At 45.4% G+C, this 12688-nt stretch overlaps 1 long non-coding RNA gene across 1 annotated transcript; it reads left to right on the top strand.

The window, feature by feature from the left end:
* The first annotated feature begins 4697 nt into the window (after positions 1-4697).
* Positions 4698-10412, top strand: LOC135384048 (uncharacterized). The gene is made up of 3 exons (XR_010420222.1): positions 4698-4827; positions 6424-6477; positions 10082-10412. It is a non-coding gene; the product is annotated as an uncharacterized LOC135384048 (long non-coding RNA).
* Positions 10413-12688: the final 2276 nt, after the last annotated feature.

The raw sequence follows: 12688 nt of genomic DNA, 5'->3' as shown, positions 1-12688 counted from the left end.
TAGCACGTACATAAACCTCTGTGAAGTTCTGGCCCAATGTTGGTATTCAGACCGTTTCAGTCCGTTTGAGACCTTTCAGGGCGTCAGCTCCCGCGCCACTTTGATACCAATACCCGTATGATCATCAGAAGTCCCAATTTTCCGCGGAACAAATATATATGCCGTGCTATATATCGGAAATTTTGGCGTTCTTCCGTGGAGGGTTCGACGTAGTAATGGGCGAACAGCAACACTGAAACGCTATTCAGATGTGTGTGTGATACAATAACCCAGGCAGCGCAACATCTTGGCCCAATATTGGTGCAATACTGTCGATACGGGCCCAGGATTGGACCAGTATTGTGCCAGGTTGTTGCGCTGCTTGGGAATACACATTTTATCTTTCTTCTGACTACCTCACCTTCGCGCATATTCCGCTACTTTCGTTTCGTACCATCAACTGGCACACGTCGCACACCCAGCGCAAAACGCTATCCTGCTTCCGTGGTGCTCAGCGAAACTAGTCTGTATAAGTAAAACTGGAACCGCATGGTGTGTATCTCAGGGAAACGCGCCGTAGTACACTTCGCGCAAAATGTCCCCGGAGTTCAGCGTCCTGCCGCAGCGTTTGGCGCGCGGCAGCCAAAGCGGCGTCGAACAATAGAAACGAGACGCTCCCCTCGAAATCAGGAACGAATACATATTAGGCGACGGAAGAGGCGGGTACGACGCGCACGAGTGGCCAATCACCACTGAGGATTACCTCGGACGAAACCCTCGTCATAACCGGCCGCCATAACTGGATTTCCTCGCAAAATGGAGAAGCCGCCAGGAAAGTCGGAGAAAGAGCTTTTATACAATCAGAAGTACGATTCTCCGTCTACGTCGATGGAGCAGGTTTTCTACATCTACGTCACAAAAATGGCTGTGCCCATGTCTTGTTTTCGTAGTAGGAAGACAAAATTGAGAAACCAAGGTGCGTTACGGGGGCAGTTGGATGTGCTCGTTCTGCATATCACAACCATTTTAACGCATCGGGAAATCGGCGTGGCTGACCGTTAAAGGGATTTCGCCCGTTTTAAAGGGCTCTGCTGCTGCCTTTTCCGTATTTGTGGTCACCTCTGTTACAATCCCACTGCAATGGCATGACATAAGTCGTGCATAATGTCTTTGGCACAATGATTAAAGGGGTTTCGCCCGTTTTAGAAGGGTCTCCTGCCTCGTATTCCGAATTAATTTTGTTGTGGCCTCTGTTACAATCCCAGTAGAATGACGTTGCATAATTCTCTGATCATGTCTTTGGCACCATGGTTGAGGAGGTTTCGTTCGTTTTAAAGGACTATGCTGCCGACGTAAGCGTCAATAGTAATTGAAATTACGTTGCTCGCCCAGTGCCTCTGGAAGAAGTTAAATTGCATTCTTAAAACCGTGTGTACCACCTCGTTAAACTGCAAAATGCAACAGCGGTGGCTGCGCCACTGGCATCAATGTGGTGAAGAGTAATTCGAATTACAGCGCTCCCCTTGCTTCTGGTAGAAATTACGTAAAATTCCTAAAAGCGTGTACACCGCTCCTTTAAACTGCAGTGTGCCCGTGGATATACCCGCGGCACCAAAGCAGTAAACAGTGACTCAAATTACATTGCTCTACTGTGCTTCAGGAAGAAGCTGGATAAAATTCCCAAGCAGGTGTGCACCGCCCCTTTAAACTGCAAAATGCAACATATGCAGTGGTTGCACTACTGGTGCCCATGTGAAAAACAGTAATTCAACTGACGTGGCTCCATGGTGCTACATTGGCGTAAAAGCGTATATAGCGTGAAATGGGCAGTGTTCAGGGAAATGCTGTTGATAGAGGGCCGGGCCACTAAATGTTGGTAGCAATGTCAGCAGTAGGGCTTGATGATGGATGCGAGCCTGTCTGGAGACGCTCACTGTCCACGGCAGGGTTTCTTAAAAGCGAGAACGAGGATAAGAGTCCAGATGAGGCAAGGAAACAAGCGAGAGGGTAAAGGTATGTATATATGATATCAAATTTCTCTCTCATGTGGATCCCCGGTCATGTGGGCTTATCCGGTTATTCAAGGGCAGATGGGGCTGCACGACGCGTGCTGCACAAGTTATGACTCATGCTACGGTGCATTTCCCCCTTACTGTTTCTACTTGTTGAATGTCAATACGCCGCCGGTATGCTGCTCGGGCCCAAGCGTTCAGAGCTGCCTCATACAACAGGCTGCCTCATACAACACTTGCATGCAACAAAGTGGAGAAACGGACAATGTAAATGTACGTGTGGGGTGACGGTGGCCTAGTTAAAAAAAAAAAGAAGAGGCAGATGTCCATCAACCTAAATTTTCTGTCTGGGCAGGGGAAAGGGTGTGCTGTGTTAACGTCCTGGAACAACATAGAAACATAAAATAGACTTCTTCAAGACCGATTCGACGAAGTCTTCGAGACTCTAATTATTAATAATGTGTAATAATAATATTATAGTATAATGCGCAATAACGTATTATAATAATTTTAATAAGCTTCAAATTAACCAAAGCTAGAAGACGTTATGTAGACAGGATAGAGGACGTTTTCTAAACAAACAAGCAAAAAAAAAAAAGTTTTGCCACTTCCTTTTTGAGGCGTTTACAAGTCGTTTTGTGCTACTAGGGAACGCACTCGTAGCTTTGAGGATCTACAACACTTGACACGTAAATCTATTGCAGTGTCATAGGATACCAAACTTCAGTGAGAAGATGTGTTCACTGAAAGTCTGACCATGTTTGAATTACATTAAAAACTTCGGCGAACCGGTTCAATCGAAAGACTGGGAGGTGGACCGTTCGAATTGTACCACTACCACCGGCTGTACTGCCTGAGATTTTCCTTGAGTTCTCCAAAGACTTTCCAGGCAAATGTTGCCACAGTTCCCCGTGAAGTCGGCCCAGGACGCATACTAAACACCATGTCCCCCACTCCTTCGTGCTGTCCTCTCTCCATCTGTCCACGTCTACACGCTGCTCATAGCAACAGCTGCTTCGCGGCGCTAACAGGCAATTAAAAAAAATTAAGTTGAATGCCTTTGCGCTAAATTTGTTTCGGTACAAGTTCGCAGCAAATTTTAAATTTGGTCATGCATGTTTCGCGTACAGTTCTTATTTATTTTCAGTATGTTTCACCAGTTTGCCTGCACATTTCTTGAAAGTGATCAGGCGACCGCCGAAAAGGGAGCCCCACTCTGCACCGTGCATACCAATACCAAATGCGAACGGGCCGACGCCGCCGACGCGACCGCTTCGCGGATTACACCATAGATGGCGACTGTGCTGCCACCGCGCTGTAGCACAGTGCCAGACATGTACAAGTTACTCAAAAATGTATTTAAGATAAGATAATAAATACTGACGTTAGAATGTAATTAAGATAGAGTATAAATACATGAAAATTAAAGTAATTAAGATAAAGTACAAAATACTTCAAAAAGTATTTGAAATACAATTAAGATACTGTTTATCCTTGAACGCAAAAAGTCGCCGCTATGTGACATGAATCACCTAAACCCCGCGTACTATGCAAGCCGTTCCTGTGTGATAGGAGTCATCTAAACACAAGTCCCAAAAAGATGACAAAGAGATGCCACATAACTCCACTAAGTATATGTGACCCAGACAGTGGCGTAGCCACGGGGGGGCTAGGGGGGGCTCGAGCCCCCCCTACCTGCCACGGACCGACCCACACAAATCGTGCAAATCCGATAACATAATATATGTGTGTGTGGGGGGGGGGGGGGACCAGTGTGACGATCGCGAAAGGTCTTGCAGTTCATGGCGTCTATCTAAGAAGCACTCTTGAATGGTTCTCGAAGTATGAGCTTTTCAAAATACTTCCAATCTCGTGACACCACCTCATTGGTCATGACAGCCTATACATGTAATCGTACTGTGAACGTCTAAATCAACCATTTTTGTTCCTTTTTTTAATCCTCAGTTTGCAGTGTGCACAAGTATGTGTGTGTTGTCGACACAGGATCCGCAGGGGGGGGGGGGCGAGTTTTCGTGTCGAGCCCACCCTACCTTGGAGGTCTGGCTACGCCACTGGACCCAGAACAAAGCAAACTTCTAGCAGGTCCCCGCTCGGCGAGGTCAGAATTCGGCGTCACGGCGTCAGAGCACACATGATAGAACCCTCACTCGCCAAGGAGTAGTACACACGGGGCAACATCTCTAAATGGAGACCTCCAAGAAGGGCCAATGTCCGGGTCAAGTCCGAGGGACTCAGGAAATTTCCACTGAACAAGCGAGATAATGGGAAAGACAAGACACGGAAAGTTTGAGAGGGAGATCCAAAATATGTAATTAGAGTATTGAGTAGAAAATACCATAAAATGTATTTTAAATAGAGTACAAATACACAAAACAAAAAGTACTGAGTAGAGTACCAAAATACCGCAAATTGTATTTAAAATACAGTATTTTAAATACAATACTCCAAATACGTACAAGTCTGCACAGTGCACATGGTGAACGAGCGACACAGGCAAAGAATCGTGGGTGAAGTCTTGTGAATTAGTGAGCGAATGTTTTCATCCATCGGTTCATTCGAGCGACTCGTGAACGAATTATTCACGAACGACATATTTCTCGTTGACTGGAATGAGTGGAGTATACAGGTGAGCGTCTGCTCTGCTCTCGGGAGAGAGCGATGAAAGGGGGAAAGCAGTCGCATAGTGGTGCGCAGTAAAGAGCAGAAAGTATTTGCGCATAGTTTCGTTTTTGGAGTCGGCTGCCTGGCGTTTACCATTTACCACCACGCGTCGGCGTTACTCGCTTGGGACCGTCAACTGCAATTTATAACGCTGGTAAGTGGTTTCTGCTGTGTCCTAATCCATCGGTACTTAAAATGTGTACATTTGTACGCGTACGAGACCATTGCGTAACTTGAGGAACAGAGACAGCAAAATCTGGGGGTATCCAGAAACTCTACAAATCCATGATATAAATTGAAAATCCCACATCGGCACAACGCCGGCACTCAAGGGGACGTGTGGTCAACAGACGTAGACTAACCTAGGTCTTATTACAGTCACTATATAGGTCCCACATACAGTGGCGTATCTATAGGGTGTGGCAGGTGTGGACAGGTGCCATGGGCGCCAGGTGAACAGAGGCGCCATTATGTGGTCGGGTGTGAATGTGCCAGGTCGTGCACTCAACCTGGCACATTCGTAAATGATCTAAAGCACCCGCTATTAGAGAGGTTGTAGTGTGAAACCTAGTGCGGACCACACGAAAACGCATCCCCAAAGACATCGTGTTAACCATGTTGCCATGGGCGCAGGCAGCTCTAGATACGCCACTGCCCACATAACTAAAAACTATCATCTATATATATAGCGAACCCTCGATACGTTTTGTGTTGCTGCACTACTAAGCCTAACCGGCGAAACCGTCTCTGAAATGTGCATCTCATTCTCGAAAACGACCTAGACGGAGCTTTGATTTTACAATTTAGGATTTTGGTATTGCGGACTCCGATATCAAGGGTGCGGGAGAGGGGTTATTGTGAAAGGTGAAATACATGGCATACCCTTCTAACCCACGTCGCTTCGTGTTCTAGCGGGTTGCAATGCCTAACTTTGCTAAAATGGGCACTTTATGTTAAAGCGAATTAGGCAGACACCGAGTTTGAGTTCGATTATAGAAAAAAAGAAAAAGCAGACTCGGAAGATATTGAGTTCGTAACCCGACGACACCGAAAAAACGCCAAACTGGCACGTTCATAAGTGATATCCCATTTCGAACCATGGTCATTCTTAGGCCTCGCTGTATAAGCTTTGATATTGCATTTGATATTACTTTGATATTGGTTTCGGCATTGTGGACGCTGTAATTAATGACTGTGGACGCTTAATTCGTTAATTGCTCCCGACGCTGCAGTGTACTGTAATTAATTACTCCCGCAATAACATTATATGTTTTATAATTGTAGCTGTATTTGACTCACTTTGCAAGTACTTCGTAGTGTACTGGGTACTTCTGGAACTACTGTGTATGCCATCCAGCCAGTGTTTCTCCAAGACAGATTCAGCGGTGGGTCGCGCAACGGCGAGGATGCAGCTCCATTCTGCGTAACAAAAACGAAAAAAAAAAAGAAAGAAACTCGTGGTAGCGGACTCCGAGGACTAACAAACAACCTGATCTATTGAATAGAACAGCCATTCTTACTGGCATCCTTTGTTGTATTATTATATTATTTTATTTATTTAATTTTCCTTGCTTCTTTTTTGTGACGTCGGTTCCTAGGCTATGGGCATTGCAATTGCAAACTTTTTGCACATGGGGTCCACCTACAGGGTAATAAAATAAAAATGCTTCAAACAGTAGCCACGGTTATGCCGTTTTATTTCACACTTTGGAAGGTGCATGAGGACAATATTGTGCACTGTCTCTTTCAGTGTCGTCGCACTACTGGTGCTGAAGAGTCATGGACTCCGTGGTTGGAGCTGTGGGTAAGAGTTCACGAACAAGGCATCTAACTAATGAAAACTAAAACTAATGTGTGCCTGATAGAATCACATTAGTTTTGCATGCTCACGTGTGAAATAACCCTGGTCGTTATCGTCATGGTAAAGGGCTTGTCACACTGAAAGACGCTGTCCTGTACTGTCATATAGACACACTAACTGCTCATTGCAATCGGGGTTTGTTTCACGAAAATTGTTTCAGTTATTGCTAACTAAACTATTATTGATGGTTAAGGGCAAGTTGATCCAATTTTTTATCATTTTTAATTTCTTTCTTTTTATTCACTTCTTTTCTCTCCGATAAAACACCACTACAAGAACAAGCAAAGAGGTGATGATGAGTTAAAGAGCAGAAGCGGGACCCACGCATTCGCATATAGGTATATGGTCTTCGGGGTGAAAGAGAGAGAGAGAGAGAGAAATACATGATGACGATGATATGGGGTGAAAGAGTTTCGTACCACGGGATCGCGGAAACGTATTGTTTCAATGTGCATGTTTAGTATGCGCAGAAATCAATGTTTTACGAAAGTTTGGAAATGGTTTCACAAACTCCTTTGTCCATTGTAACGTTAAGCATAACCTGGTAGCATCAACTTCTTTATGTCAATTTTGCATATACAGTCAACCCTCGGTTTATGAACACCGTCGGTTCCCCGCAAAATCGTTCATAAATCGAAAATTCCGTTAAGTGAGTACTATCGAGTAAATGAAACAGTATTTCAGAGTTGATATTGTGTTTATAATGCAATATATTGTGTAATTTTGCTTCGGACCATGCCTTCTTCTGTATCAGGCTCACAAAACACAGATGTTAGCGCATTCACACTCTGTTTATTATGCAGTACTAAATAGTTTAATTTTGCTTTGGACCATGCCTTCCGCTGTGTCAATTGAGGTCAGGAACACTTCTGCAAAAACCCGTTTGTTGTTCGGATTTCGAGGGGTTAAGAACCGAGGGTGCAATACCTCGAAAACGTTTTGTCTGTTCAGGCGTCATTCATAAGACCACGAATAATCCCTTTAAATGTTTTTGTTGGCCTCAGAACGATCCGTTCATAAATTGAGGTCAAAAACGCTGGGCAACGCCTAGTTGTTTCCCAGAAATTCCATTCATTATTCGAATATCGAGGTTCATAAAATGAGGGAAAAATGCATGTAAAAAGTTTGGTTCCTCGTGCTAGTGTTCATAAAACGAGGGAATTCATAAATCGAAAGTTCATAAATCGAAAGTTCATAAATCGAGGGTTGACTGTATATCAACACCAGATGGCCAGTTTATTCTAGAGACAGCACTCAGAGAAATAGACCGTTTGAATAGCGGCAAATGAGCGTCAGTGTAAAGACAGTTATGCCTTTGACTTTACAGAAGAATGTACGGAAGTTTATTTTTCTCCCCCAATAACTTCTAAGTATACAGCATGTTGATCAACATAAGTATATTAAGGGCAGTCGTAGACAGTAAACTATCTTGGGGTCAGCATATTGAACACGGTAATGGTAAGTCGTTAAAAGAATTAAACGTAATCCGATGCATCTTAAGAGATGCGCCAAGTGACATTCGATTAACAGCATATACAAGTACCACTCTTAATTACCAGTCGCATGCTCACCAACGTGGTATCCAGCAGGACGGACGAAAAGCAAAATATTGAAATCGTTGAGCGGAGTGCAGTCAGGTTTCAAATTTGGCAGACATCATTCACCTACGTGGCTTGCACAAGACGCGTATAGGTGCAGGGCAGGGTGCAGGGCTTTCACTGTCAGTGAAAGCCAAAATGCAGGGTCTTGAAACGTCCTGACTTATATGTAATGAATAGCTGATTATTCGCACCGATTATTTAGCTTATGTGGAACCTGTAAATATACTTGACTCAGACCTGGTAAGTATTTACGTGAGCCATTCTCTAATATAAATGTACTTAAAAGCTGGTTCTTTTCACTTTCGATTATGTACTGGAATTCCCTACCGGAGGCAGTAGCAGGTTGTGATTATCTATCCTTAACAAGCTAAATGTGCAGTTCAATGGATTATCTAATATTTTGCAAAACCGCGCAGGATAATTTTCATTGTATGGCATGTTATTGGCGTTATATCGCTTCTACGGTAGCACCTGCGCCGGGACGAGCAGTATTACTAAATAAATCATATGATGAACACTTTCTTGTATAGCGATCTCTAAGGTGACCAGTAAAATGCGTGAAAACAACAGAAGACCACCGCATTTTCAACACCCTTGAACTGAAAGCATCACTAACAGCGGCAGGAATCAGGAGTGTTTCTTGCAGAGCAGCAGCGAGGATCTCTTATATATGAAGTGGGTTGAAGCGGGGTAGTTGGTTGAAGTACATACTTGAGTGGAACTGCAGCCAGGGGCGCGGACAAGTGGGTTACCGCTAGGGCCTGGAAATTTAGGCACTAAAAACGATGGAAATAGGCATGCAATTAGGCCCTCAAAAACAGCGAAATAGGCAATAAAATACGAACATAGGCACGTTACGTTAATCTGGTACACACTTCGACTTTATTGGTGCTTCAGAATGAAGCAGAATGAATCCAGGAAAAAAGGATACAGTACCGTACATGCTTTGACTACTTGTAAACGAATGCTGAGGAGGCCTCAAACAACGCGATACTGAATACTACTTTTAGTTCTCCGCCCTCAAAGAACTTGAAAGGTCAAATATTTTGTTCAAATATAGACCCTGTCGCGTTACTCTCAAACCACCGGTATGAGTGCGCTCCTTAGCCTCGTTCCCAACGACGACACAACGATGCGATATCTTCTCTACACCGCGGTTCCCGAGCGAGAGAAAATGAACGGCCACGAAGTGAACCCAAACGGCCACGAAAATGAACGGAAACACACACGGGAAAATGAAGGAAGTTGGCAAACGGCAGTCCGCACGTGCATATTTCCTGTGACTACAACGGGGTGGCAGCACTAATGGCGGCGCCCATTCCTTGAATCGCGTTTTTGTGTATACATGAACCCATTCTAGCAAACCAAGGTAGTGAAGGAAACCAAACGAGAGAGAGAGAGGGGAAAAAAATATAACAAAAGGTGCAGAAACGAAAAGCAAAATGCAGCACTCAGCATGAGACTGAAAGGTGCACTCGCACTTGCACCACTAAAAAAGTCCGTTATGGCGTCTAAAAATGTTGAAACAGTCTACAATTCAATAGAGTCGATAAAAAGGCAAGCAACCCTGAAAATGTCGCATTTAGGGGTTTATAGGCATTTTTAGGCAAATGCCTAAAATTCCGGGCCCTAGTTATCGCTTATCGCTCCACGTGTTACTATACTGTGTTGCAAGTTCACTTCAAGTTTTTACTATGTTGCAATTGCTTGGTTGCTCTGTGTACTGTATGTAAGTGCTCCCTTCCATTTAACTTCTGCTATATAGTTGCGAGTCTGCAGGTCTCCTGTCGTTTTTTGTTTTAACCCACTTGTCCGTGTCCCTGGCTGCAGTTCCACTCAAGTATGCTCTTACATATGTTTTGTAAACGAGTGCATATAAGTGAGCTTGCAAAGGACAGGTGAGCTGCGAGTCAAGTGTTTTACATGTCTCATGTCGTATTTTGCAGTTGGAGCCGGCCTGGCAGTAGTGGCTTCACCAGTTGTCCTAGGAGCTCTAGGATTCTCGGCAGCAGGAGTAGGAGCAGGGACCCTTGCGGCTACGTGGCACAGCGCCATCGGAGTAGTAGCTAAGGGAAGCCTGTTTTCGCTCCTTCAGAGCTTTGGAGCAGCTGGGCTACCAGCATCTGTCCAAGCTGCAGTTGGTGCAGCGGGTGCAGCAGCGGGTGCAGCAGGCTTCCACTGAGGGAAACAAGAAAACCTACATTATGTAAAAGCATTATGAGGAAGCTCGCTCAAATATGCTGTGGCTGAAGTAAAGTGAAAGAGCGATAAAAGCGATACTGCTACTGTGCACTGCAGATAAGTTTTGAGTAGACGAAATGAGAGGTCAAACCGAAACCCTCAATTTACTTTCATATTTATTTGCCGGCGGCTACAGTGCATAAGCGGTGAACATGACTACCCCCCATGTTTCAAGGTCACGGGTCCCAACCCAGCCGAGGAGACTAGCAGTTTCACGGCCTCGGTAGCTCAGTCGGTCACGTGCTGGCTTGCTGAGCCCAAGATCGCGGGTTCGATCCCGGCCGAGGACGGTAGCAATGTTGGAGAGATAAACATGGCTTCCAGCACCGTGTGTCGGGGATTTCCGGCGCACGTCAAAAGAACCCTCAGGTGGTCGAAATTATCCGCAGTCCTACCCTCCGGCACGTGCAGTAGCACACGAGTAGGCTGACCCGTCTTACGTGTAAATCTACTCCTAATTTGATTCACGGCACAATGCAAGTTGCCTCTTCATTCTGGGGACGTTACAGCGATCGCGTCTGACTGGATACTGTGATGGCTTCGCTAAGCGAAATGGACTGTTACACGAAGGCAACTAGCACGTACATCAACCTCTGTGAAGATATAAGTTCTGGCCGGACGTTGGTATTCAGACCGTTTTAGTCTAAGTCCGTTCGAGACGTTTCAGGGCGTCAGCCTGCGTGCCACTTTGATACCAATACCCGTATGATCATCAGAAGTCCCAATTTTCCGCGGTACAAATATATATTCTGTGCTATATCGGAAATTTTGGCGTTTTTCCGCGTGGAGGGTTCGACGTAATAATGACTCGGAGGTCAGCAAAATAAGCCCAATACTGAAATAAAGTTCAAATCCGGGCGGGTTGGTGATGTATATTAAAAGCGATAAAAACCCCCAGAAGAAACAAAGGACAGACAAACACAGCACTGTGCTGTATTTGTCTGTTCTTTTTTTTTGTCCTTTTTGTTGTCCCCTCGCACTGGGGTTTTTTATCGCTTTTAATAATAAGGCCACTCTGTCGCAAATTTCTCTGGGCACAACACTGAAACGCACTACAGATGTATGTGTCCAGCAACAACCCAAGCAGCACAATATTTTGCCAGGTTGTTTCGCTGCTTGGGAATACACGTTTTATCTTTATTTTGACTACCTCACTTTTGCATATTCCGCTACTTGCGTTTCGTACCATCAACTGACACACGTCGCACACGCAGCGCAAAACGCTATCGTGCTCCCATGGTGCTCAACGAAACTTTCGATTAGGCCTGCACTGCCTGAACCAGTTCCGGTGGTGTTGCACTCGCCCGTTAGTTTCGCCAGTGCAGCCGAGCACCCCCTGCACCGTCTCGTTCGTTTCAAACCAGTGCACGCCAAGTGTAGCCCTAGTGTAAGGAAACTCTGCACTCCCGCAGGGGTCAGTTCAACGGTACGGCAATGGCAGCAGACGACACAAGGCAAATAATAGTTAATGTAAATGCCGGAAGAGACGTTTGAATTCGAAGTCGAAATAACGATTCACTACAGTTTCGGTGTACATTGGTAACACGGTTCCTGTCAGTTCGCAGAAGATTCAATGCTATCACGGTTACCAGGTCGTCGAATTCTTCGTCCTCGCTGTCAGAATCCACAAGTTCCACAGCCACAAGTTCCATGGCTGTTTGCACAATTGTTGAACAGTTCATTGTGTTCGAAATTAAAAAGTAGCAATGCACATGTGATTGAAATGTCACACGCGATCTTACAATCCGTAGCGGTGAGCAGAAGGCCTGCACTAGCGCTGCACTTCGATATTCGTTTCGCGGCGGCACTAGTGTTGCACCGTTGAGCTGGAGGTGGCCTAGTGCTGCGCTAGTTCAGAACTGGCTCTGCACTGCACGGAACTGGTTCAGGGAGTGCAGGCCTAATCGAACTTACCTTAGTCTGTGAAGTAAAGCTGTAACCGCATGGCGTGTATCTCAGCGCGACAAACGCGCCGTAGTACGCTTCGCGCACAATTTCCCCCGGCGAACCGGTTTCTCGCGCGTACTCGAGCGCGTCAGACGCATCTTGATATTTCACGCGGACGGCAACGCAGCAGTCACAGCGTAGCATGAGCATCACTTTACGGTTCCGCACCCCATGGAAACCGCTGTGTTTTGATTTTGACGCTGTATCTACGTATTGTATGGCTGTTATGGCAGGGCGCTCAAAAATGCTTGTCGTACTTCAAATGAACTAGAGGTATGCGAGAGCTCCTCGCTATTGAGATGTTAGATTAAAGAATACAGAAACGTATTGGGGACGGCCATGTGGGACGATCTTGCAACGACACC

This window comes from Ornithodoros turicata, chromosome 2 (assembly GCF_037126465.1).
Source record: "Ornithodoros turicata isolate Travis chromosome 2, ASM3712646v1, whole genome shotgun sequence".
Taxonomy (NCBI): Eukaryota; Metazoa; Arthropoda; class Arachnida; order Ixodida; family Argasidae; genus Ornithodoros; species Ornithodoros turicata.
The sequence above is the reverse complement of the archived record's forward strand: the minus strand, read 5'-3'. Positions and strand labels throughout refer to the sequence as shown.